The sequence below is a fragment of the Sceloporus undulatus genome, chromosome 3 (genome assembly GCF_019175285.1).
Source record: "Sceloporus undulatus isolate JIND9_A2432 ecotype Alabama chromosome 3, SceUnd_v1.1, whole genome shotgun sequence".
Taxonomy (NCBI): domain Eukaryota; kingdom Metazoa; phylum Chordata; class Lepidosauria; order Squamata; family Phrynosomatidae; genus Sceloporus; species Sceloporus undulatus.
In genome coordinates, this window is record NC_056524.1 from 185,420,403 (window position 1) to 185,445,264 (window position 24,862).

A 24,862-nucleotide genomic window follows, 5' to 3' on the forward strand; every position below is an offset into this window, starting at 1 on the left:
ACAGGACAATGGAGAACTTTGAACAGAACGAGTAGCTTTGACACGGACTGATCTGAAACACTGTCTGTCCTCCCAGAAGAGGAAGTTGAGTAATGGGCTGCAATATGCAAGACTTCAGCAGCCAAGAGCCAGAGACAAGAAAAAGTATAAAGACCTGGACATTCATCTCCTTTTGTTGGCATCTAACGCGGCAACGGTGTCATCCCAGCCTTCGAGAACAACTGATCAATGTTGCGGACGGAAGTGTGTGTGAGTATGTATGAATGTGTGAGTGAAAGAGCTCTTGATAATCAATGTTTGTGTTACTGTGTGATTCATATGTTACATGCTGGTGTTTAAACCCAAATTTGGTGTCTCATGTCTTTCTCAGCCTTGCGTGAATGGTCCACGGAGGAGAGGTTCTCATTACACGCTCTCAGGATAAACAGGTTGCCCTTACAATCTTGGGCATAACATTTCTATACTGGGCAACAGGACCCATTCTCTCTGTCACAACCTGATGCACTGGCAGCCTAGGATAGGGTAGAGAAGGTAGGGTAAGGTAGGGTAGGGTAGCGTAGCATAAGCAGCATGTATATACCACTTTGTTCTTCAGCACTTGGCCACTCCCCGCATCTACTGCCTCGCATACATCTTATTCTATGCTAAGGCAGGATATCCCTGGAACCTGCAGTTGTTTGGTAGGAGATTCAGACAAACAAAGGAAGTCTCCACACACACAACATACTTAAACTATGTGTTTACTATCACAAGATGTAGCAAAAAAACCAGGTGTTATACCCTCGCCGGTGGCCTAGGGTTGCCATAATGGGGACCTCGAAACCGGGACAAATGTGGACAAGGTTTGAATGTAGGACTTTTTTTTTTAATTTCCTGGCTAGGAAATTAAAAAAAAAAGTCCTAGATTTTTAAACCTTGTCCTCCTCCTATCCTCCCGGCCTGGGAGGGAGCCTAGGCCGGCTCCCAGGCCAGGAAAGAGGTGGAGGCTGCTCCTCATCGCGGCGATCGGCGCGGTGGGAAGCGGCCTGCTCTCCTCCTGGCCGGGAAGAAGCCTCGGCCGGCTCCCAGGCCGGGAAGGAGGCGGGGGCCACCCCTCATCGCGGCGATCGCCGCAGGGAAGCTGCCTGCTCCTCCTCCCGGTCTGGGAGGAAGCCTCAGCTGGCTCCCAGGCCGGGAAAGGGCAGGGCGTCCTTCCTGCGGCGATCGCCGCGGTGGGAAGGGCCTCCTCCTGCTCCCTTGCCTCGCGGAGGCCTGTGACCCCGCGGCCGGAGCTCCGACCGCGAGCCGCCTCGAGGCCTTGCTGGAGCCGGGAGGGAGCATCTCCGCGGCTGGAGCTCCAACCGCGAGCCGCCTCAGGCCTTGCGGAGCCCGGGAGGGAGCATCTCCGCGGCTGGAGCTCCAACCGCAGAGGCCTTCCCAGGCCTCAGCAGACTTGGAGCCGCCACGGGGCTGAGGTGGCCGCGGTGGCGGGGTCGTCCCGGTTTGGGCGCCAAACCGGACTGGGACCGGTTGGCACCGCCCAAACCGGGATTGTCCTGCCCCCCAGCGGGATGGCAACCCTACGTGGGCCGGCGAATACAATCCGTATGTGCCTGGATTCCAGCCGCACTTATCCAGTGGCTTTTTAAAACTGCAAAATCTCATTTTTGAAAGCCACTGGATAAGTGTGGCTGGATCTGGGCTGCAAATGGGTTGCATAACCTGGCAAGTGTGATAACACCCAGTTTAACTGAAATGTGCCTTTATCCGTGAGAATAAGGCGCTTTAAAGCAATGTGATAATCTCCATAGTTGACATATTGGCTGAGCTTGAATTGTACTCTTACCACTTGAATCGCTATGATGAATCCAGTAGCACACTCCAAGTGACTTCTGAAGACTGCCACTTCATCTAGAACTGGTACACTCCAAATTCCCATAACCAGGAAACCACCTACTCTACAGTCTCAACTTTCTGGACACCAGTTTGTTCGTTTTTTGTCCATATCCAAACCATCACTGGGTTGGATCATGAACCTTTCTCTACTTTGGATGATCTTGAGAAGTAGAACTCTGGATCATCAGCATACTGATACAACTTAGCCAAAATGATCGTCTCCCACTGACTTACACCAGTGTTAAATAACCAATGACAAGATGATATTTTGCCACACTTCACAGCTAGCTGCCAGGGTGAGGTGACACAGTGCTGCTTTCTGAAACGTTACTGTATATAGTACCAGGACCACTGTGAGACGATCCAAGAGACTACCATGGTAAATTGACCAAAAGCTTCTGAGAGACAAACAGGATACTCAAAGTTACGCTGCCACTAGATCTCTCCCAGAGACTTCATTTAGACAACTGAGGATGGTTCTCAATGCTGTCAACCATGATAGCTAAATGGATTCTTTGTAAGAGCTGTTTGACCGTGGAATATGCGCCTTGGGAGTAGTAGATCTCCTTTGGAAGTTTTACAACAGAGGCTGGATAGCCATCTGTCAGTGTGCTTTGATTGTGTATCATGCATGGTAGGGGTTGGATTGGATGGCCCATGTGGACTCTTCCAACTCTAGGAATCATATGATTCATTGTTCTCAGACATTACTGTAATACTTTTATTCTTTCCAGTTCAGGAGTACTTGTCATTGCTTTGTAGGGCAAAAACAATACTATACCAACAAGAGGCAGACTCAAAGAACCCCAAAGTGTGCAGAAAACACAAAATAAATACTTTAAAAGAAGAAGAAGAAGAAGTCATAGTGTGTCTATAGGGTCACAAAACAAAACCACTGATGCCTGAATATGCCCTATGCACTGGGGAAAAAGAATTGTCTTGGGACATAAAATTGATTGAAATAATTTTGTGGGGAAATGGTTTATACTACAGTATGCAGACAGATAATGGATAGATGGATGGGTAGACAAAACTATCTATCAGTCTTCCTGAACCAAAGTCTTTTTAACCCAGTGAGTAAAAACATTGATTAGTAAAGCACTTTGACAGCTGCTCAAAAGATATATTCTCCATTACATTACAATGAGTACAGTTTTCAAGAGCATCTGCAAGAGGATGTGCTAATTACATAGCTTATTGTCCCAACACATAGAAAGCATTTACATTAATTCACTTCAGTGTTCTCATCTCAGACATTTTGGAAGGAAGATATATTGGGTTCCATGTGCAATTGTGCTGCCATGTGACTATGAAGGTTGAAATCATTTTCTGTGTCACTCTTCTGTAATTCTATAGAGATAAAAAATATTGTATCTCCTTTCATCCTCCCTATCCAGAGAAGTCTTTGAATTACTTTATGTTCATAACTGAACAAAAACTGAAAGTTATAGTCCAGGCTGTTAATAGGATGACGCAGGCTCCACATTAGTGGGATGGTTGAATTCATTCCGGTTTCATCAGACCACTGGAGGGGCTATCTAAGGTGTTTTAGCATTTTGGACAGCTCCTGTAAAACGTGGACCAAAAACTGGAAAGGATTCTCCACTTCACCGCATGGGTCCCTTCCACACTATCAGTTATAGCAAATATGATTCTGTTTTAACTGCCATGAAAACATCCTATGGAATCATGCATGTGTAGTTGAGAGAGGGCATTTCAAATTTACCCAGCAGAGCTGCAGTATCTCCCTAAAGACACTATGAAGAAAAGACAGTCACATCTGCCTATCGTTATGAACAGAGAATGACCTAAAAATCACCAACACTCCCAAACGGGGAGCTTGAGGAATATTACCTGGCCTTGCATACCCTCATGCTGGATATACATATTAAATCATAATTAATGTCTATGGGAAACATGAAGAAGTTAGGATGACCAGATACGTGTTTTTGGAGCTCATGATGACCAAGGAAGTTTAAAGGCAACAATGTTGAGGTCACTTGCCTAGAGTTTGCCTGGACTAGTAGAAAAAAGGACAAGCACCATGGATTATGCCAGACAGACATTCCCCATACAATGAGTAAGGAACAAGGAGAAGGAATTGTCACAACAGAAAAGACCAGCCCTCTTTCTGTGTGAAGTCTCCCTGTCATTTCTAACTGCATATCCCTAAATCAAATGTTTGTTTCAGGCTGTTCAATGTCTTAACACTTCAGTGCTAAAACACTGAGTTAGTTTGTCCATCCCTTGAACATTCAAAACTGTTTCCAAACCTTTTGTGAGTCCACAACCACAAGCCTTGAGGGTAAGATTTGTGAATCTAAAAAGCTCCCCAAATCCAAGCCTCTTTGTTCCTTCTTTGGGGTGTTCCTCAGCTTTGCTGAGTCTCCCAGCAACCCCCCCCCACCCACACACCACACAACATTTGCTAGCATTGCTGAGGAGCTCTCCAAGCCCCTTACTTTTTTGGGTACAAGTACATCCAGGTGGCTTGGTGTGCACCAAGTAAGGCTCTGGGTTACATGCAGCCTGCACTTCTCTTCACCCTTATTAACAAAAGATCCAGCAGGATTTTCTCTATACACAAAGCATATGTCCTTCAGAGAGATGGTCTATATGGGATCAGGTTGTGTACTCATTGCCAAATGCTGGCTCCAACATAGTAGTTGAGGTGGCAACGGTGTGGCTTTTTAAACAATTGTGCTGAGAAACAATTTTATTGGTGTTTTCTTATACAGTATGGTTCTAATCTATCAGCACAGACCATTGGCCGTCCTTGACAGAGACTTAAGTACATAACCAGTGCTCAGCTGGATCCAATCAAAGCTCCATTTTGCTTACACAGGAACCCAGATAAGATATAAGAACAGCTAAACATTAATCTTGGTTTGGTATGCAATTTGATTTCAAGAGACAGCCATGTTCCAAGACCCACCTCGCAAATGAATCTTACTAAAGCAGTAATCAAAAGAAAAGGCTTTGAGTGGTGTAAATTGAGCAATAGGTGCAATGTAAGGTGATTTCACAATGGCAGCTGAAATTGATTTTTTAAAAAGCATTTTCCTACAATAATCAATAATATATCACATTCCTGGGGAGCCATTTGCACTCAGCTGCTCAGGAAAGATCATTCACATACTCAGTTGCTGGGCACCATGGGAATTGTGCCAATTTTCAATTGTTTCAGTTATTCCCAAACAGTGCTTTGAACTTCTAGTGGAAAGAAGTGTGGAATGCTTTAATGTGGTTAATATTAGTTGTTTTCCCTAAACAATATTCTGAGTGATTTTGAATAATTTTGTTGTTTTCCATTTAAATGTTGCGCTTGGAAAACGTACATTAACCAGCTGGTAATGACAGGCCATGTGCTGGCAAGGACTCCAAACCCATCTGCCACCTGAGAGGCCCACCTCACTATGAAGTAGTCCAAAAAGTGGAACACTAGTGTAGCTGTTTTGTTGTTTATACTACAACTCTATAATCCCCCAAACCAATATAGAATCACAGGTTGGAGGAGACCCAAGGGCCATCTAGTGCAGGAAGACACAGTCAAAGGACTCCTAACAGATGGCCATCCAGGTTCTGTTTAAAAACCTCCAAGAAGGAGACTCACCACACTCCGAGGCAGCATATTCCCACTGCTGAACAGCTCTTACTGTCAGGAAGCTCTTCCTAATGTTTAGCAGAATGTCTTTTCCTGTATTTGAATCCATTGCTCTGGGGCCTAGTCTTTGACAGCAGAAAAACAAACTTGCTCCATCCTCAACTGACATCCTTAAATATCTACATATGGTATCACGTCACTTCTTACCCTTCCCTTCTCCAGGCTAACCACCCAGCTCCCCAAGAATCTTTATAGGGCATGGTTTCTAATCTTCATCATTTTGGTTACCCTCCTCTGCATATGCTCCCAACTGTCCACCATTCTTGCTTGTTTGGTGCCCGAAAATTGGCACATATTCCAGGGTCTGACCAAGGGCTAAGGTGTGGATGTACAATAAGTTCAGCATCCCTGCCCTTTTCCTGTCTGCCTTAAATGCCATGGTTATATATAAAACATTCAATCTGTCTTTTAAACACAGGCAAAAGCAGATTTATGTTGGGGAAGAGAAATAGCCTTTAGGGCTGAGGGTGGGTATAATACCATAAAATAATAAATAAATAAAAAGCCAAAATCACTAAATAGCAATGAGCAGTAAGGAACTGTTCTTCATCTCATTCCCTCCTGCTGTCCCTTCTTTCTTTATTTTCCTTTGTCTCTGAGTATGTTTTATCAGGTTAGACAACATGCTACTATTGTTTGTATTAGGAGAGCAAATTCCTTTGAAATGCTGGGCCTAAGCTCTTTGCCCAATCTGAAGCATGCTGGGAGGTGGATGGAGGAGATGAATCGAATGTAATGTTGTATGTGAGCATGGAATAATACAGTCTACAGAATCAATAAACATTAAATAGAATAATAAAAATGAGTCAGGATCCCTTAAAAAAAATTCAACTTCTCATAAAGATCTCTCCTGAAAAAGCATGACATATTCAGTATATCAACCAAATGAGAGAAATGTTATTTAATTACTTGTCTTTTAAAGGAAAGCCTGGGACTATTTTATAAGAATAAAAAACAAATGAACAATCCAGTAAACATCTTTACAAGAACCAAATTATATAGTGTAGGACATAACCATTTAGCCTCTTAATATTGCTCTGTTATTTTGAAGGCAGTATTAAACAGTGAAAGAGTTTAACCGTAGCTCACTCATAATACATGGTTGTGGTCTTCAAATAATTTCTGGGTTTTCTTGGCAGAATTTGTTAAGAGAGGGTTTGCCCTTGCCTTCCTCTAAAGCGGAGAGTGTGACTTGCCCAAGTGTGTGCGAGGTCTGGGTAGCTGGTGGCTTTTGTGTCAGCAAGATAGTGATTCTGCACGGTTTCTTAGTCCAGACTTTAAAGAACAATCTAAAGGCAGAATCTATCCTCAACATAAGCCACATTAAAATTCGATTAAAGCAAAGAGCAGATTCATCACTCGTTACATGGAAGCCACCAGCTGTCACTGACTGAGGGAACAACCAAGCTGATGGAAGACAGTGTTTGGTGCCAGAAGTCAGAAGCTTGTTACATTATGTTTTAAAAAGAATAAAATCAATTTTCACTAGAAGTAACTAAAAATGTGGGAATGAAAAATACATTAGAATAATATCACACCTAACTTCTAGTCTCCCTCAGAGTGGATAATTACAATAATTGTTCCTAACAGGAAATTTCGGGATCTGTATCCTCTTTATTCCTTATGAATCATTAGAGGTTGTGCTAACCTAAGTGAAAGTGGGGAAGTAGAGAATTTCTTAGAAAAGAAGAAATAGGAGAGATTGAAAGTAAGTTCCTTAGAAACTACCATTTAGAATCAGCCTCAACGGCAATTGTAATGATAAGTAGGAGAGCCTTATGTGCTGCCTTTAACTGACTAGAGCAAAGAATGATAAAACTGTAACTAATAATAAATATATGCAATATTTTTGAGAGAGGATATTTTTGCAATTATTCTGTATCCTAATAAATGTCATTTCAAGTAGAGCAACAAAACTTCTTCTGAAAGCTGGAATAAAATTAAAAGCGTTTGATATGTAGAAATGAGAATAAATGAAAGATTCTCAGCTAAAGATACATACTGTATCTTTACATCACGTCACATTGTGAATTTTGTAATAATGGACAAAGAGTCTCGGCTATTGGGTATTCCATCTATAACCAATGGGAATATATGCTGCTGTGTATCTTGCACATTGTACCTTGCATCATGCCGCTTTATAATGAATACTTCAGTTTGCTTTGTGCCAACACAAAATCTACATTAAAGCAATAGTTCTAGTTAAGTTAGCATTAGTCTATGTTTCTGTACTATGGTCTTGTATGGGCTCCCTCATGTACGTGTCTGTTACATGAAAAACACACACTGGGGATGATATAAATACCAAGATAAAAGAGGTAATCATTATCAGCTATACAGAATTTGATTTTGTACTACATGGTTGTTTGTAAAAAAGAACCATGTTGTAAAAGATTGCCAGATTTTATTCTTTCTTCGAAGATGATGCCTCAAAAACCACAAGATATTGTGACTGTTTAATAGATTCAGTCATTTTCTATAGGGTCCTTTCAGTTCATCATAAAGGCTTTTCTGGAAGCCAATCCTTTTCCCTAAATGAGATGTTTTTATGATATAAGCAACATAGCTGAGCTTTCAGAATATTAGAAATTCTACTTCACTGACAACAAATCTTACTGAGGGTAGCTTATGCAGAAGATTTAAATCTGCTGAGCTAAAATACAACAAACTTAGGTGTTTTGTCAATGTTTTTATTGGTGTAAATCAGTCTTACTCAAAAGCAACTCCTACTGAATTTATTGAGTCTTAACGTTGCGGAACTTGGTTGGATCACTCCTCCAGCTTTACAAATGATTATGTGGTCCTCAGCTTCCTAATAGATGCTTGGGAAGGGTGTATGAAATGAAAACAACACCTAGGCTCTAAAGTGATAATTTCTACCTCCATACCTTCCTCCCTTTACTTTGAAGACACACACACACCTCCCACAAACCTACATTTAATGCAGAACACAAGCTAACAACCAACGCGACTGTCAGCATGTGCCAAAAAGATAAAATCAGAATAGCAGATAGAAGAAAACAGTTCAATCTCCGAGTGAATCCCGATGGATGCAAATTCCCAAATGCCATCTTACCAGGATTCTGCAATGTGAACAGCAGCAAAACAAACCAGATTTACTGTTTTGCACGCCAAGCTCCACCTGCATTTTAGACCAGCTACACTTGTATGAATCCTTAGCTGCTGGCTCTGTGTGATGTTTGTAACCAATACAGACTATGCGACAGTACATGAGAAATTTCTTCTTTAAGGTGAGATAAAAAGCCCATTGTTCATAAACCAGAATTGAAAAGATGTCAGAATTGTCCAAGGACTGTCCACACAACTTGGAAGAGCTGGGGTCCTACAGAGTCTTGTTGCTAAATATATGCAAAAGTACAGAAGAACCTAATATATATATATATATATAGGAGAGAGAGAGAGAGAGAGAGACTAATATATATATATTATATATATATATATTATATAGACCACACACACACACACAGGCAGCAGCGGCAGCATGGCTCAACCCGATCCTGTCTGAAATCTCGAATCGATGTGGTGCTTGTACCTTAGCAATAGAATATAATGTCATGGAATTGGCAAGGCCTTCTCTTTTCCAAACATCGTCCCCAAGCAAGAAATAGCATCTCTCTCTCTCTCTCTCCTCTCTCTATTAATAGCCAGCATCTGCTCTTGTACACCGACAAATATATCAGGTACCCCATGCAAAACATGCTGCTCAAAAATGCCCAAGCAAGCTGTTATATAACTGTTGCAAAAGGCACCAAGACCATTTCTATGCGAAATAAGGCATATATATGCCAAGAAAAACTAACCTTACAGGCATGCTCCATCGTGAGGAAATACTGCTGGTCAGTTTACCTGAAGAAGACCCTTTCGTGTATTGCTGTGCGCTTCATTTAAACCTGTAGGCTGTCCTAGGAGACAAATTGGGGGGAAAGGGGGGCATATTTTGTGTATGTGTTTTGCCACTCCATATTTCAAGATGTTCACAATGATCAGCATACATGCACACACACACACACACATACAGATGCACACACACATATATAATTAATATGTATATATAGATATATAGATATACATACACAAACACACATACACATAATATATATACCTTTCCTCCTCCTAAATGCTACCCTGGAATAGTTTGACGAACATCTTCCCCTATCTTCTTCCACTCTTTGAAGGATAAACCCAGCCAGCAAGGGATGGAGTGGGCTTTCTGAGCTAGAGAGAGAGAGGGGGGGAGGGAGGATACAGAGATAGATAGATAGATAGATAGAAGAAGATAGATAGATAGATAGATAGATGACCGAGATGATAGATAGAGGATGGATGGATGGATGGATGGATGGATAGATGTACAGACAGAGATAGTAAACTACGGAGATAGCTAGATAGATAGATAGGAGAGAGAGAGAGATGGATGGATGATGATGGTGGATGACAGATAGACAGACCTGTCTGTCTGTCTGTCTGTCTATCTATCTATCTATCTATCTATCTATCTATCTATCTCAGCTCAGCAAGCCCCTTCCATCCCTGCTGCTGGGGGATACATGTCTTTTCAGAGATGGAAAGCTCAGGGAGAGAGATGGATCCAGACAGTCTAGGGCAGATTGAAAGGAGGGAAGGGGGGAAAGAGCAGATGGAGGGGAATGGCTGGGGAGGACCAGACATGCACATATCGATTTTTCAAAGCAAATCCGCTCACCAGTACAGCCCGAGAGTGAAAGAGAGGGAAAGAGGGAGGGTGCAGAGGAGGGTTCTCTGGGGGAGGCAGCAGGAGGAGGAGGAGGAGGCGGCGCTGGCTGCTTTCCCTCCGGGGGCCTGGCGCTTGCTGCTGCTGGCTGCTGCTGAGCACTGCGCCCAGCCCTCCTCTCCTCCTCCTCAGCCATTGCGGTGCCACTGCAGCTGACGATAGCAAGGCGGGCACCTCCTCCTCCGCAGCTGGCCAGGCCCCCCTTCAGTTCTGGCCGGAGTGGCCCTTGCTTTACTGGGGAGGGAAAGGAGGGAGGGCTGCTCTCCGCATCCCAAGGATGCTGCTTTCACTCCTGCGTTTTCCAAGGTGGACTGGCTGAGCTTGTCCTCTCCTTCCCTCCCAGCCTTGAAGAAGCCACAAACCAGGCTGGATTAACATCTGAGTCGCTTTCTCTCTTTCCCTGCTTCTTCGTCTTTTGGTTTGAGGGTTGGGCTCTGGTGAGGTTTCATCTCGGCCATGAGCCCAGCAGGTCAATCTCTCAGCCTCAGAGGAAAGAGGACTCAATTGACTCTGGAGACCAGGGTTCGATTCCCAGCTTGGCATGAAGACAGGTCTTCCTTTCCATGACATGTCCTCATTCCCAAAATGTCCTCCATTTTGAGCATGAAAAAGAAGCATTGGTTTACAATTTCTATAAGGTTTTGGTCACATCCTCCGTTTGCTTGAATGTCTCCATTTTACACCCTTGTCTCCTTGTGATTATACATCTGGTCACCTTCATGAACAACCCATGGGTGACCTTTGGCAAGTCACATATCTCCAGCCTCAGAGAAATCAACTCTGGAGACCAGGTTTCAATTCCCAGCTAGGTCATGAAACCCAACTTGGGCAAGTCACATAATCTCAGCCTCAGGGGGCGGCAATGGCAAACTTTCCTCTGAACTGATCTTGCTAGAAAACCGATCTGCCTAGAAAAGGCTCTCTTCACTTTTCAAGTATCCCTTTATCACAGAATGCAGCAGGACAATCCCAAGAGTTGAACTAGTTAGTGGTTGGTATATTTCTGTAAGACGAATGAGTGAGCTCTGACTTAAACCCAGAGCTGAAGAACCGAAGAACCAAGGAATTGTGCTTTAAACATAGCTAAAGGAACAAACAAGATGGTTCCGCGCAAAGCACTGATGTGATGAAGGTATTTGGCAACCGAGGCGAGGAAAGTATGAAACTTGGAAGCTGAAGCGAGGTGCTGTCCAGGTGTGACGAACCATGACCGGGAAGAACCTTATCTCCTGAGTCGCCATGATGAGGAACTGACAGGACAATGGAGAACTTTGAACAGAACGAGTTGCTTTGAACACGGACTGATCTGAACAACCTGTCTGTCCTCCCAGAAGAGGAAGTTGAGTAATGGGCTGCAATATTGCAAGACTTCAGCAGCCAAAAGCCAGAGAGAAGAAAAAGTATAAAGACCCTGGACTTTCATCTCCATTTTGTTGGCATCTACCGCGGCAACGGTGTCATCCCCAGCCTTCGAGAACAACTGATCAATGTTCGGCGGAAGGAAAGTGTGTGTGAGTATTGTATGAATGTGTGAGTGAAAGAGCTCTTGATAATCAATGTTTGTGTTACTTGTGTGATTCAATAAATGTTACATGCATGGTGTTTAAACCCAAATTTGGTGTCTCAATGTCTTTCTCAGCCTTGCTGTGAATAGGTCCACGGAGGGAGAGGTTCTCATTACACGCTCTCAGGATAAACAGGTTGCCCTTACAATCTTGGGCATAACATTTCTATACTGGTAACAGGACACCATTCTCTCTGTCACACCTGAATGCAGCTGGACTAGCCTAGGATAGGGTAGAGAAGGGTAGGGTAAGGTAGGGTAGGGTAGCGTAGCATAAGCAGCATAGTATAATACCACTTTGTTCTTCAGCACTTGGCCACTCCCCAGCATCTACTGCCTCGACATACATCTTATTCTATGCTAAGGGCAGAGATATCCCTGGAACCTGCAGTTGTTTGGTAGGAGATTCAGGACAAACACAAGGAAGTCCTCCACACAACAACATACTTAAACTATGGTGTTTACTATCACAAGATGTAGCAACAAAACCAGGTGTTATCACACTCGCCGGTGGCCTAGGGTTGCCATAATGGAGGACCTCGAAACTGGGACAAATGTAGGACAAGGTTTGAAAATGTAGGACTTTTTGAAATCAAATTGCATACCATATGGCAACCCTACTGTGGCCAGGCGAATACAATCCGTATGTAGCCTGGATTCCAGCCGCACTTATCCAGTGGCTTTTTAGAAACTGCAAAATCTCATTTTTGAAAAGCCACTGGATAAGTGTGGCTGGGATCTGGGCTGCAAATGGGTTGCATTAACCTGGCAAGTGTGATAACACCCAGTTTTAACTGAAATGTGCCTTTATCCCGTCGAGAATAAGGCGCTTTAAAAGCAATGTGATAATCTCCATAGTTGACATATTGGCTGAAGCTTGTAATTGTACTCTTAACCACTTGAATCGCTAATGATGAATCCAGTAGCACACTCCAAGTGACTTCTGAAGGACTGCCACTTCATCTAGAACTGGTACACTCCAAATTCCCATAACCAGGAACCACCTACTCTACAGTCTCAACTTTTCTGGACACCAGTTTGTTCGTTTTTTGTCCATATCCAAACCATCACTGGGTTGGATCATGAACCCTTTCTCCTACTTTGGATGATCTTGAGAAGTAGAACTCTGGATCATCAGCATACTGATAACAACTTAGCCAAAATATGATCGTCTCCACTGACTTTACACCAGTGTTAAATAACATCAATGACAAGATGATATTTTGCCACACTTCACAGCATAGCTGCCAGGGTGAGGTGACACAGTGCTGCTTTCTGAAACTGTTACTGTATATAGTACCAGGACCACTGTGAGACGATCCAAGAGACTACCATGGTAAATTGCACCAAAAGCTTCTGAGAGACAAAACAGGATACTCAAAGTTACGCTGCCACTAGATCTCTCCCAGAGACTTCCATTTAGACAACTGAGGATGGTTCTCAATGCCTGTCAACCATGATAGCTAAATGGATTCTTTATGTAAGAGCTGTTTGACAGTGGAATATGCTGCCTTGGAGAGTAGTAGAATCTCCTTTGGAAGTTTTACAACAGAGGCTGGATAGCCATCTGTCAGTGGTGCTTTGATTGTGTATATCTGCATGGTAGGGGTTGGATTGGATGGCCCATGTGGACTCTTACAACTCTAGGAATCATATGATTCATTGTTTCTAGACATTACTGTAATTACTTTTATTCTTCTTCCAGTTCAGGAGTACTTGTCATTGCTTTTGTAGGCAAAAACAATACTATCCACCAACAAGAGGCAGACTCAAAGAACCCCAAAGTGTGCAGAAACACTAAAATAAAATACTTTAAAAGAAGAAGAAGAAGAAGAAGTCATAGTAGTAGTCTATAGGGGTCACAAAACAACCTACTGATGCCTGAATATGCCCTATGCACATGGGGGGAAAAAGAATTGTCATTGGGACATAAAATTGATTGAAATAATTTTGTGGGGAAATGGTTTATACATACAGTATGCAGACAGATAAATGGATAGATGGATGGGTAGACAAAACTATCTATCAGTCTTCCTGGAACAAAGTCTCTTTTAACCCAGTGAGTTAAAAACATTGATTAGTAAAGCACTTTGACAGCTGCTCAAAAGATATATTCTCCATTACATTACAATGAGTATTTCAAGAAGCATCTGCAAGAAGGATGTGCTAATTACATAAGCTTATTGTCCCAACACATAAGAAAGCATTTACATTAATTCACTTCAGTGTTCTCATCTCAGACATTTTGGAAGGAAGATATAATGGGTTCCATGTGCAAATTGTGCCTGCCCATGTGACTATGAAGAGTTTGAAATCATTTTCTGTGTCACTATTCTGTAATTTCTATAGAGATAAAAATATTGTATCTCCTTTCAATCCTCCCTATCCAGAGAAGTCTTTTGAATTACTTTATGTTTCATAACTGAACAAAAACTGAAAGTTAATAGTCCAGGCTGTTAATAGGGATGACTGCAGGCTCCCACATTAGTGGGATGGTGAATTCATTCCCGGTTTCAATCAGACCACTGGAGGGGCTATCTAAGGTGTTTTAGCATTTTGGACAGCTCCTGTAAAACGTGGACCAAAAAACTGGAAAGGATTCTCCACTTCACAGGCATGGGTCCATTCCACACTACTCAGTTATAGCAAATATGATTCTGTTTTAACTGCCATGAAAACATCCTATGGAATCATGCAATTTGTAGTTTAGAGAGAGGCATTTCAAATTTTACCCAGAGAGCTGCAGTATCTCCCTAAAGACACTATGAAGAAAAGACAGTCACATCTGCATATCGTTATGAACAGAGAATGACCTAAAAATCACCAACACTCCCAAACTGGGGAGCTCTGAGGAATATTACCTGGCCTTGCATACCCTCATGCTGGATATACATTATTAAATCATAATTAATGTCTATGGGAAACATGAATAGAAGTTAGGATGACCAGATACGTGTTTTTGGAGCTCATGATGACCCAAGAAAGTTAAAAGGCAACAATATTGAGGTCACTTGACCTAGAGTTTTCCTGGACTAGGTAGAACAAAAGGACAAGCACCATGGATTATGCCAGACAGGACAATTCCCCATACCAATGGGTAAGGAACAAGGAGAAGGAATTGTCAAAACAGAAAAAGACCAGACCTCTTTTCTGTGTTGAAGTCTCCCTGTCATTTCTACTGCCTATCCCTAAATCAAATGTGTTGTTTCAGGCTGTATCAATGTCTTAACACTTCAGTGCTAAAACACTGAGTTAGTTTATCCATTCCCTTGAACATTTCAAAACTGTTTCCAAACCTTTTGTGAGTCCACAACCACAAGCCTTGAGGGTAAGATTTGTGAATCTAAAAAGCTCCCCAAATCCAAGCCTCTTTGTTCCCTTCTTTTGGGGTGTTCCCTCAGCTTTTGCTGAGTCTCCAGCAAACCCCCCCCCCCACACACACACACACATTTGCTAGCATTGCTGATGGAGGCTCTCCAAGCCCTTTACTTTTTTGGGTAACAAGTACATCCAGGTGGCTTTGGTGTGCACCAAAGTAAGGCTCTGGGTTACATGCAGCCTGCACTTCTCTTCACCCTTTATCTAACAAAAGAATCCAGCAGGATTTTCTCTATACACAAAGCATATGTCCTTTCAGAGAGATGGTCTATATGGGATCAGGTTGTGTACTCATTGCCAAATTGCTGGCTCCACATTAGTAGTGTGAGGTGGTCAACTGGTGTGGCTTTTTAACAATTGTGCTGAGAAACAATGTGTTATTGGGGTGTTATTTCTTATACAGTATGGTTCATAATCTATCAGCACAGACCATTTGGCCGTCCTTGACAGAGACTTAAGTACATAACCAGTGCTCAGCTGGATCCAATCAAAGCTCCATTTTGCTTACCAAGGAACCCACAGATAAGATATAAGAACAGCTAAACATTAATCTTGGTTTGGTATGCAATTTGATTTCAAGAGACAGCCATGTTCCAAGACCACATAGCAAATGAATCTTACTAAAGCAGTAATCAAAAAGAAAAGGCTTTTGAGTTGGTGTAACATTGAAGCAATAGGTGCAATGTAAGGTGATTTCACAATGGCAGCTGAAAATTGATTTTTTAAAAAAGCATTTTCCTACAATAATCAATAATATATCACATTCCTGGGGGAGCCATTTGCACTCAGCTGCTCAGGAAAGAACTCATTCACAATACTCAGTTGCTGGGCACCATTGGGAATTGTGCCAATTTTCAATTGTTTCAGTTATTCCCAAACAGTGCTTTGAACTTCTAGTGGAAAGAAGTGTGAATGCTTTAAATGTGGTTAAATATTTAGATGTTTTTCCCTAAACAAATATTCTGAGTGATTTTGAATAATTTTGTTGTTTTCCATTTAAATGTTGCAGCTTTGGAAAACGTACATTAACCAGCTGTTAATGACAGGCCATGATGCTGGCAAGGACTCCAAAACCCATCTGCCACCTGAGAGGCCCACCTCACTATAGAAGTAGTCCAAAAAGTGGAACACTAGTGTAGCTGTTTTGTTGTTTATACTACAACCTCTATAATCCCCCAAACCAATATAGAATCACAGAGTTGGAGGAGACCCCAAGGGCCATCTAGTGCAGAAAGACACAGTCAAAGGACTCCTAACAGATGGCCATCCAGGTTCTGTTTAAAAACCTCCAAAGAAGGAGACTCCACCACACTCCGAGGCAGCATATTCCACTGCTGAACAGCTCTTACTGTCAGGAAGCTCTTCCTAATGTTTAGGCAGAATCTCTTTTCCTGTAGTTTGAATCCATTGCTCTGGGGCCTAGTCTTTGAAGCAGCAGAAAACAAACTTGCTCCATCCTCAACATGACATCCCTTCAAATATCTACATATGGCTATCACGTCACTTCTTACCCTTCCCTTCTCCAGGCTAAACATACCCAGCTCCCCAAGGACTCTTTATAGGGCATGGTTTCTAAATCTTTCATCATTTTGGTTACCCTCCTCTGCATATGCTCCAACTTGTCAACATCCTTCTTGAATTGTGGTGCCCAGAAATTGGCACATTATTCCAGGTGAGGTCTGACCAAAGGGCTAAAGGTGTGATATGTACAGTAAGTTCAGCTATCCCTGCACTTTTCCTGTCTGCTCTTAAATGCCATGGTTATAATATAAAACATTCAATCTGTCTTTTAAACACAGGCAAAAGCAGATTTATGTTGGGGAAGGAGAAATAGCCTTTAGGGCTGAAGGGTGGGGTATAAATACCATAAAATAAATAAATAAATAAAAAGCCAAAATCACTAAAATTAGCAATGAGCAGTAAAGGAACTGTTCTTCATCTCATTCCCTCCTGCTGTCCCTTCTTTCCTTTATTTTCCTTTGTCTCTGAGTATGTTTTATCAGGTTAGACAACATGCTACTATTGTTTGTATTTAGTGAGAAGCAAATTCATTTTGAAATGCTGGGCCTAAGCTTCTTTGCCCAAATCTGAAGCATGCTGGGGCAGGTGGATGGAGGAGATGAACTCGAATGTAAATGTTGTATGTGAGCATGGAATAATACAGTCTACAGAATCAATAAACATTAAATAAGAATAATAAAAATGAGTCAGGATCCCTTAAAAAAAATTCAACTTCTCATAAAGATCTCTCCTAATGAAAAAGCATGACATATTCAGTATATCAACCAAATGAGAATGAAAATGCTTATTTAATTACTTTGTCTTTTTAAAAGGAAAGGCCTGGGACTATTTTATAAGAAATAAAAAACAAATGAACAATCCAGTAAACATCTTTACAAGAACCAAATTATATAGTTGTCAAGACATAACCATTTAGTCTCTTAATATTGCTCTGTTATTTTGAAGGCAGTATTAAACAGTGAAAGAGTTTTACCGTAGCTCACTCATAATATCATGGTTGTGTGTCTTCAAATAATTTCTGGGGTTTTCTTGGCAGAATTTGTTAAGAGAGGGTTTGCCCTTGCCTTCCTCTAAAGCGGAGAGTGTGACTTGCCCAAGTGTGTGCTGAGGTCTGGGGTAGCTGGTGGCTTTTGTGTCAGCAAGATAGTGATTCTGCACTGGTTCTTAGTCCAGACTTTAAAGAAACAATCTAAAGTGTAGAATCCTATCCTCAACATAAGCACCATTAAAATTCAGATTAAAGCAAAGAGCAGATTCATCACTCAGTTACATGGAAGCCACCAGCTGTCACTGACTGAGGGAACAACCAAGCTGATGGGAAGACAGTGTTTGGTGCCAGAAGTCAGAAGCTTGTTGCATTCAGGTTTTTAAAAAGAACTAAAATCAACTTTTCACTATAAGTAACTAAAAATGTGGGAATGAAAAAATACATTTAGAAAATAATAATCACAACTAACTTCTAGGTCTCCCTCAGAGTGATAATTACAACTAATTTGTTCCTAACAGGAAATTTCTGGGATCTGTTTAAATCCTCTTTATTCCTTATGAATCATTAGAGGTTGTGCTAAACCTAAGTGAAAGTTGGGGAAGTAGAGAATTTCTTAGAAAAGAAGATAATAGGAGAGATTGAAAGTAAGTTCCTTAGAAACTACCATTTAGAATCAGCCTCAAAGGGCAATTGTAATGATAAAGTAGGAGAGCCTTATGTGCTGCCTTTAACTGACTAGAGCAAAGACATGATAAAACTGTAACTAATAATAAATATATGCAAATATTTTTTGAGAGAGGATATTTTTTGCAATTATTCTGTATCCTGGTTGTTTTTTCATGTCATTTCAGTAGAGCAACAAAACTTCTTCTGAAAGCTGGAATAAAATTAAAAGCGTTGTATATGTAGAAATGAGAATAAATGAAAGATTTCTCAGCTAAAGATACATACATTGTATCTTTACATCAACGTACATTGTGAATTTTTGTAATAATGGACAAATGAGTCTCGGCTAATTGGTATTCCATCATATAACCAATGGGAATATATGCTGCTGTGTATCTTGCACATTGTACCTTGCATCATGCCCTTTATAATGAATACTTCCAGTTTGCTTTGTGCCAACACAAAATCTACATTACAGCAATAGTTCTAGTATAATTTAGCATTAGTCTATGTTCTGTACTATGGTATTGCTATGGGCTCCCTCATGTACAGTGTCTGTTACATGAAAAAACAACCACTGGGGATGATATAAAATACCAAGATAAAAAGAGGTAATCATTCATCAGCTATACAGAATTTGATTTTTGTACTACATGGTTGTTTGTAAAAAAAGAAAAAGAAAAAAAAGAACCATGTTTGTAAAAAGATTGCCAGATTTTATCTTTTCTTCGAAGATGGATGCCTCAAAAACCTACAAGATATTGTGACTGTTAATAGAATTCATTCATTTTCTATAGGGTCCTTTCAGTTATCATCTAAAGGCTTTTCTGGAAGCCAATCCTTTTCCCTAAATGAGATGTTTTTATTGATATAAGCAACATAGCTGAGCTTTCAGAATATTAGAGAATTCTCTTCACTGACAACAAATCTTACTGAGGTAGCTTATGCAGAAGATTTAAATCTGCTGAGCTAAAATAACAACAAACTTAGGTGTTTCTGTCAATGTTTTTATTGGTGTAAATCAGTCTTACTCAAAAGCAACTCCTACTGAATTTATTGAGTCTTAACGTTGCAGGAACTTGGTTGGATCACTCCTCCAGCTTTTACAAATAGATTATGTGGTCCTCAGCTTCCTAATAGATGCTTGAGAAGGGTGTTATGAAATGAACAACACCTAGGCTCTAAAGTGATAATTTCTCCCTTCCATACCTTCCTCCCTTTCACTTTGAAGACACACACACACCTCCCACAAACCTACATTTAATGCAGAACACAAGCTAACAACACGCGACTGTCAGCATGTAGGCCAAAAAGATCAAATCAGAATAGCAGATAGAAAGAAACAGTTCAATTCTTCCGAGTGAATCCCTGATGGATGCAAATTCCCAAATGCCATCTTACCAGGATTTCTGCAATGTGAACAGCAGCAATACAAACCAGATTTACTGTCTTTGCACGCCAAGCTCCACCTGCATTTTAGACCAGCTACACTTAGTATGGAATCCATTAGCTGATGGCTCTGTGTGATGTTTGTAACCAAATACAGACTATGCGACAGTAACATGAGAAATTTCTCTTTAAGGTGAGATAAAAGCCCATTGTTCATAAACCAGAATTTGAAAAGATGTCAGAATTGTCCAAGGACTGTCCACTACAACTTGGAAGAGCCTGGGGTCCTACAGAGTCTTGTGCTAAATAATATGCAAAAGTACAGAAGAACCATATATATATATATATATATATACACACACACACACACACACACACACACACACACACAGGCAGCAGCCAGCAGCATGGCTCAACCCGATCCTGTCTGAAATATCTGAATTGATGGGTGCTTGCTACCTTATGCAATAGAATATAATGTCATGGAATTGGCAAGGCCTTCTCTTTTCCAAACATCGTCCCCAAGCAAGAAATAGCATCTCTCTCTCTCTCTCTCCTCTCTCTATTTAATAGCCCAGCATCTGCCTCTTGATACACAGACAAATTATATCAGGTACCCCATGCAAAACATGCTGCTCAAAAATGCCCAAGCAAGCTGTTATATAACTGTGTGCAAAGGCACCAAGACCATTTCTATGCAGAAATAAGGCATATATATGCCAAGAAACTAACCTTACAGGCATGCTCCATCGTGATGGAAATACTGCTGGTCAGCTTTACCTGAAGAAAGTACCCTTTCGTGTATTGCTGTGCGCTTCATTCTAAAACCTGTAGGCTGTTCCTAGGAGACAAATTGGGGGGAAAGGGGGGCATATTTTGGGTATGTGTTTTGCCACTCATATTTCAAGATGTTCACAACTGATCAGCATACATGCACACACACACACACACATACGCACGCATGCACACACACATATATAATTAAATATGTATATATAGATATATAGATATACATACACAAACACACATACACATAATATATATACCTTTCCTCCTCTAAATGCTACCCTGGAATAGTTTGACGAACATCTCTCCCCTGATCTTCTTCCACTCTTTGAAAGGTATAAACCACCAGCAGCAGGGATGGAGTGGGCTTTCTGAGCTGAGAGAGAGAGAGGGAGGGAGGGAGGGATGACAGAGATAGATAGATAGATAGATAGATAGATAGATAGATAGATGACAGAGATAGATAGATAGATGACAGAGATAGATAGATAGATGGATGGATGGATGGATGGATGGATGGATGGATAGATGACAGACAGAGATAGCTAAACTACGGAGATAGCTAGATAGATAGATAGGAGAGAGAGAGAGATGGATGGATGGATGGAGGGATGGATGACAGATAGACAGACCTGTCTGTCTGTCTGTCTGTCTGTCTATCTATCTATCTATCTATCTATCTATCTATCTATCTATCTATCTCAGCTCAGCAAGCCCCTTCCATCCCTGCTGCTGGGGGATACATGTCTTTCAGAGATGGAAAGCTCAGGGGAGAGAGATGGATCCAGCCAGTCTAGGGCAGCATTGAAAGGAGGGAAGGGGGGAAAGAGCATGAGGGAGGGGAAGGGGCTGGGGATCCAGCATGCACATATCTATTTTTCCCAAAGCAAATCCGCTCACCATGTACAGCCCCCGAGAGTGAAGAGAGAGGGAAAGAGGGAGGCTGCAGAGGAGGGTTCTCTGGGGGAGGCAGCAGGAGGAGGAGGAGGAGGCGGCGCTGGCTGCCTTTCCCTCCGGGGGCCTGGCTGCTGCTGCTGCTGCTGCTGCTGCTGCTGAGCTCACTGCGCCCAGCCCTCCTCCTCCTACTCCTCCTCAGCCATTGCGGTGCCACTGCAGCTGACGATCAGCCAAGGCGGGCACCTCCTCCTCCGCAGCCTGGCCAGGCCCCCCTTCAGTTCTGGCCGGAGTGGCCCTTGCTTTACTTGGGGAGGGAAAGGAGGGAGGGCTGCCTCTCCAGCATCCCAAGGATGCTGCTTTCACTCTCTGCGTTTCCAAGGTGACTGGCTGAGCTTGTCCTCTCCTTCCCTCCCAGCCTTGGCAAGAAGCCACAAACCAGGCTGGCATTCAACATCTGAGTCGCTTCTCTCTCTTCTCCTGCTTCTTCTTCTTTTGGTTTGAGGGTTGGGCTCTGGTGGAGGTTTCCATCTCGGCCATGAAGCCCAGCAGGTCACACTCTCTCAGCCTCAGAGGAAAGAGGACTCATATGACTCTGGAGACCAGGGTTCGATTCCCAGCTTGGCCATGAAGCCAGGGTCTTCCTTTTCCATGACATGTCCTTCATTCCCAAAATGTCCTCCATTTTGAGCATGAAAAAGAAGCATGGGTTTACATTTCTATAAGTGTTTGGTCACATCCTCCGTTTGCCTTGAATGTCCTCCATTTTACAGCACCTTGTCCTCCTTTGTGATTAAGACATCTGGTCACCCTTCATGAAACCCACTGGGTGACCTTTGGCAAGTCACATATTCTCAGCCTCAGAGAAAATACAACTCTGGAGACCAGGGTTCAATTCCCAGCTAGGTCATGAAACCCAACTTTGGGCAAGTCACATAATCTCAGCCTCAGGGGGCGGCAATGGCAAACTTCCTCTGAACTGATCTTGCCTAGAAAACCGATCTTGCCTAGAAAAGGCTTCTTTTCAAGTGTTCAAGCGTGGCAGACTTATCAACAACCTCTGTATAAGAGTGTATATAATGTACTGGCATAGCACTCACAATTGCTGTGTTTGGGAAAGCTGGACAGTAAAGACAAAAAAGAGAGAAAGCAAGAAAAAGAAGGCAAGCAGTTTGTCTTCAAAAGACAAATGAATGGGTTTCAGAGCAAGTTAGGCCTGAAGTGTCCCCAGAAGACAAAATGACTAAACTGAGATGGCTGTATTTTGAACATATCAAGGGACAATGTGACTCATTGAAAAGGACAGTACTACTTGGTAAAGTGGAAGGCAGTAGGCAAAGAGGGAGCACATCCTGCAAGTGTATTGGGGGCAAGCAAAGAAGTCACAGCCCTGACCTTGCAAGACCTGAGCAGGGCATTTGGCGACTGGAAATCTAAGCAGTCCCAAATAACAGAGCAATAAAATGACACTAACCAAAACTCTTTGTATACTTACAAACTTATATTACATATTTAGATATATATTTTAAGAACCTAAAATTTTTGAGGTGGGTGCTGACTTTTCCCCCCTGATCTTAGCAGCCCTCCATGCATTGGGGTTGCTATAAGTTGAAGGCAAAACTAGTGGCAAACAAAAACAAACATTTGTGCTTCCGATTTTGATTGGAATGGCAAAAGACTCCTGTCCTGTGGCACCTGCAACCCGGGCCCAAAAGACACTGTAGAAATAATCCAGTTTGAGACCACTTTAACTGCCCTGGCTCAATGCTAGGGAATTCTGGGAACTGTAGTTTTGTGAGACAGGTCACCTTCTCTGTCAGAGAACGCTGGTGCCATAATAAACTACAATTCCCAGAATTTCCTAATGCTGAGCCTGGACAATTAGACAGATTTCAAACTGGATTGTTTCTGTAGTGTTTTGGACCTTGGTTGCTGTTGTTGTTGTGATGTGCCTTCAAGTCATTTCTCTATTATGGAGACTTTAAGGTGACCTGGATGTATGGTGCTGTTTTGGCCACACAAGGATTGATCAATACTCAGATAAAGTGTCTGTGCTTAACAAAGTATATACTATGTGCTACATATGCAGAGATGGAAAAGTACCTTTTTTGGACTATTGGTGTTGGACTATTAAGTGCCTCCAAGTTGATGCTGACTTCTAGCAATCCAGTCTTATTCAGAAGAGGTTTGCCATTGCCTCCTTCTGAAACTGTGATAAGGTTGCCTTAGGGTTGCCATAAGTTGGAAACCACTTGAAGGCACACAACAACATACAACATACTGTATATTCTAAAACTAACTTGTGATCAGAACAGTTTACTAAATAGACTATTTGAATTCAATAACTATGGTTACAAAACAGTACGCTGAACATCAAACAATAATTGTTAATGTTGATCAATTGTTAAATGTGGACACAATAGTAAAATATTGGCTGCTGTGATCTTGGAATTTCCAAGTAGCCCCCATCACTGTGAGACAGGATATGCTACAATACATTCTTCCCCTCTCTCCCACTGCTACCAATAATGTCAGGAATACCTTTTATTTGCTGGATATGGAAGAATTCAGGCTTAGTCGCTTATGGAGAAACTCCTTCAAAATCTAGTGCATGATTAATGTCAACATTCAGATCAGGCAAAAGAACTAAATCAAATCCAGTTTCCAGTTCAGGTGTTCAGATATGGTAAGTCATTTTAAAAAAAATACTTTTCTTTTTTTAAAAAATTAAAGAATGTTTCAAGATTCTGTTGTTTTTGCTCCACCAGAGTAATACAACCACCACTCCAGAATATCTTTTCATTCCTTCTTTATGCTATTTGAAATGTACAGCCAGTCTACTGAATATTTTTAGTTTATTGCATCCAGTGGCAAAATAGATCATTTTGCATTATCAGGATTACATAGTTTCCAAAGCAGCCTAAGGAGGAAAGAATATTGCTATGTGTATCTGATAAATATCTTTAATATATGACTACAGCTGGCTAAGCCTCATTGAATGTGACATTCAATTAGAGTAGTATTGCCTGGGCAAAACTGTAAAGAACCACAGATGGGGCAGTAGTTGGCTAGAGGCTGTGTCTTCGTCTTTTACATTGAGACTCTGGTTATTTGATGCAACACAACTAATTTATGGTGTGTACTGTTAATAGAAGCATTGCTCCTCCTAGCCAGTGCTACTGAGAGCAAGTTTGGGTCCTGGTGATTTTTGTGTGTGGGGGGGGGAAGCTTAGTAGTTTGGTGGTTCACTTAAGGTCCTTCTAGTCTTTGTAGGGTGAGGGGAGCACATAGCCACTACTACCCACAATCAGTGCCCTCCCTCCATGGCCATCTGCCCAACTTCACTTTTTGACCTGCCTTTACATG

The 24,862-nt window shown here is 41.9% G+C and overlaps 1 protein-coding gene across 20 annotated transcripts in view; it reads right to left on the reverse strand.

Moving 5' to 3' along the window:
* The window catches only part of JAKMIP3 (Janus kinase and microtubule interacting protein 3), a 170,286-nt gene extending 148,522 nt beyond the window's left edge, over positions 1–21,764 (reverse strand). For 10 of the 20 annotated variants that reach the window (XM_042460007.1, XM_042460004.1, XM_042460008.1 and 7 more), the window contains exons 1-2: positions 21,503–21,763; positions 20,549–20,657 (exon numbers count right to left, since the gene is read on the reverse strand). The gene's annotated coding sequence lies outside the window, so the exon portion shown is untranslated. Of the gene's footprint in view, positions 1–9,360; positions 9,383–20,548; positions 20,658–20,862; positions 20,979–21,502 lie in introns of those variants that run through there. The other 10 variants (XM_042460005.1, XM_042460003.1, XM_042460001.1 and 7 more) reach the window with 5 other exon arrangements.
* Positions 21,765–24,862: the final 3,098 nt, after the last annotated feature.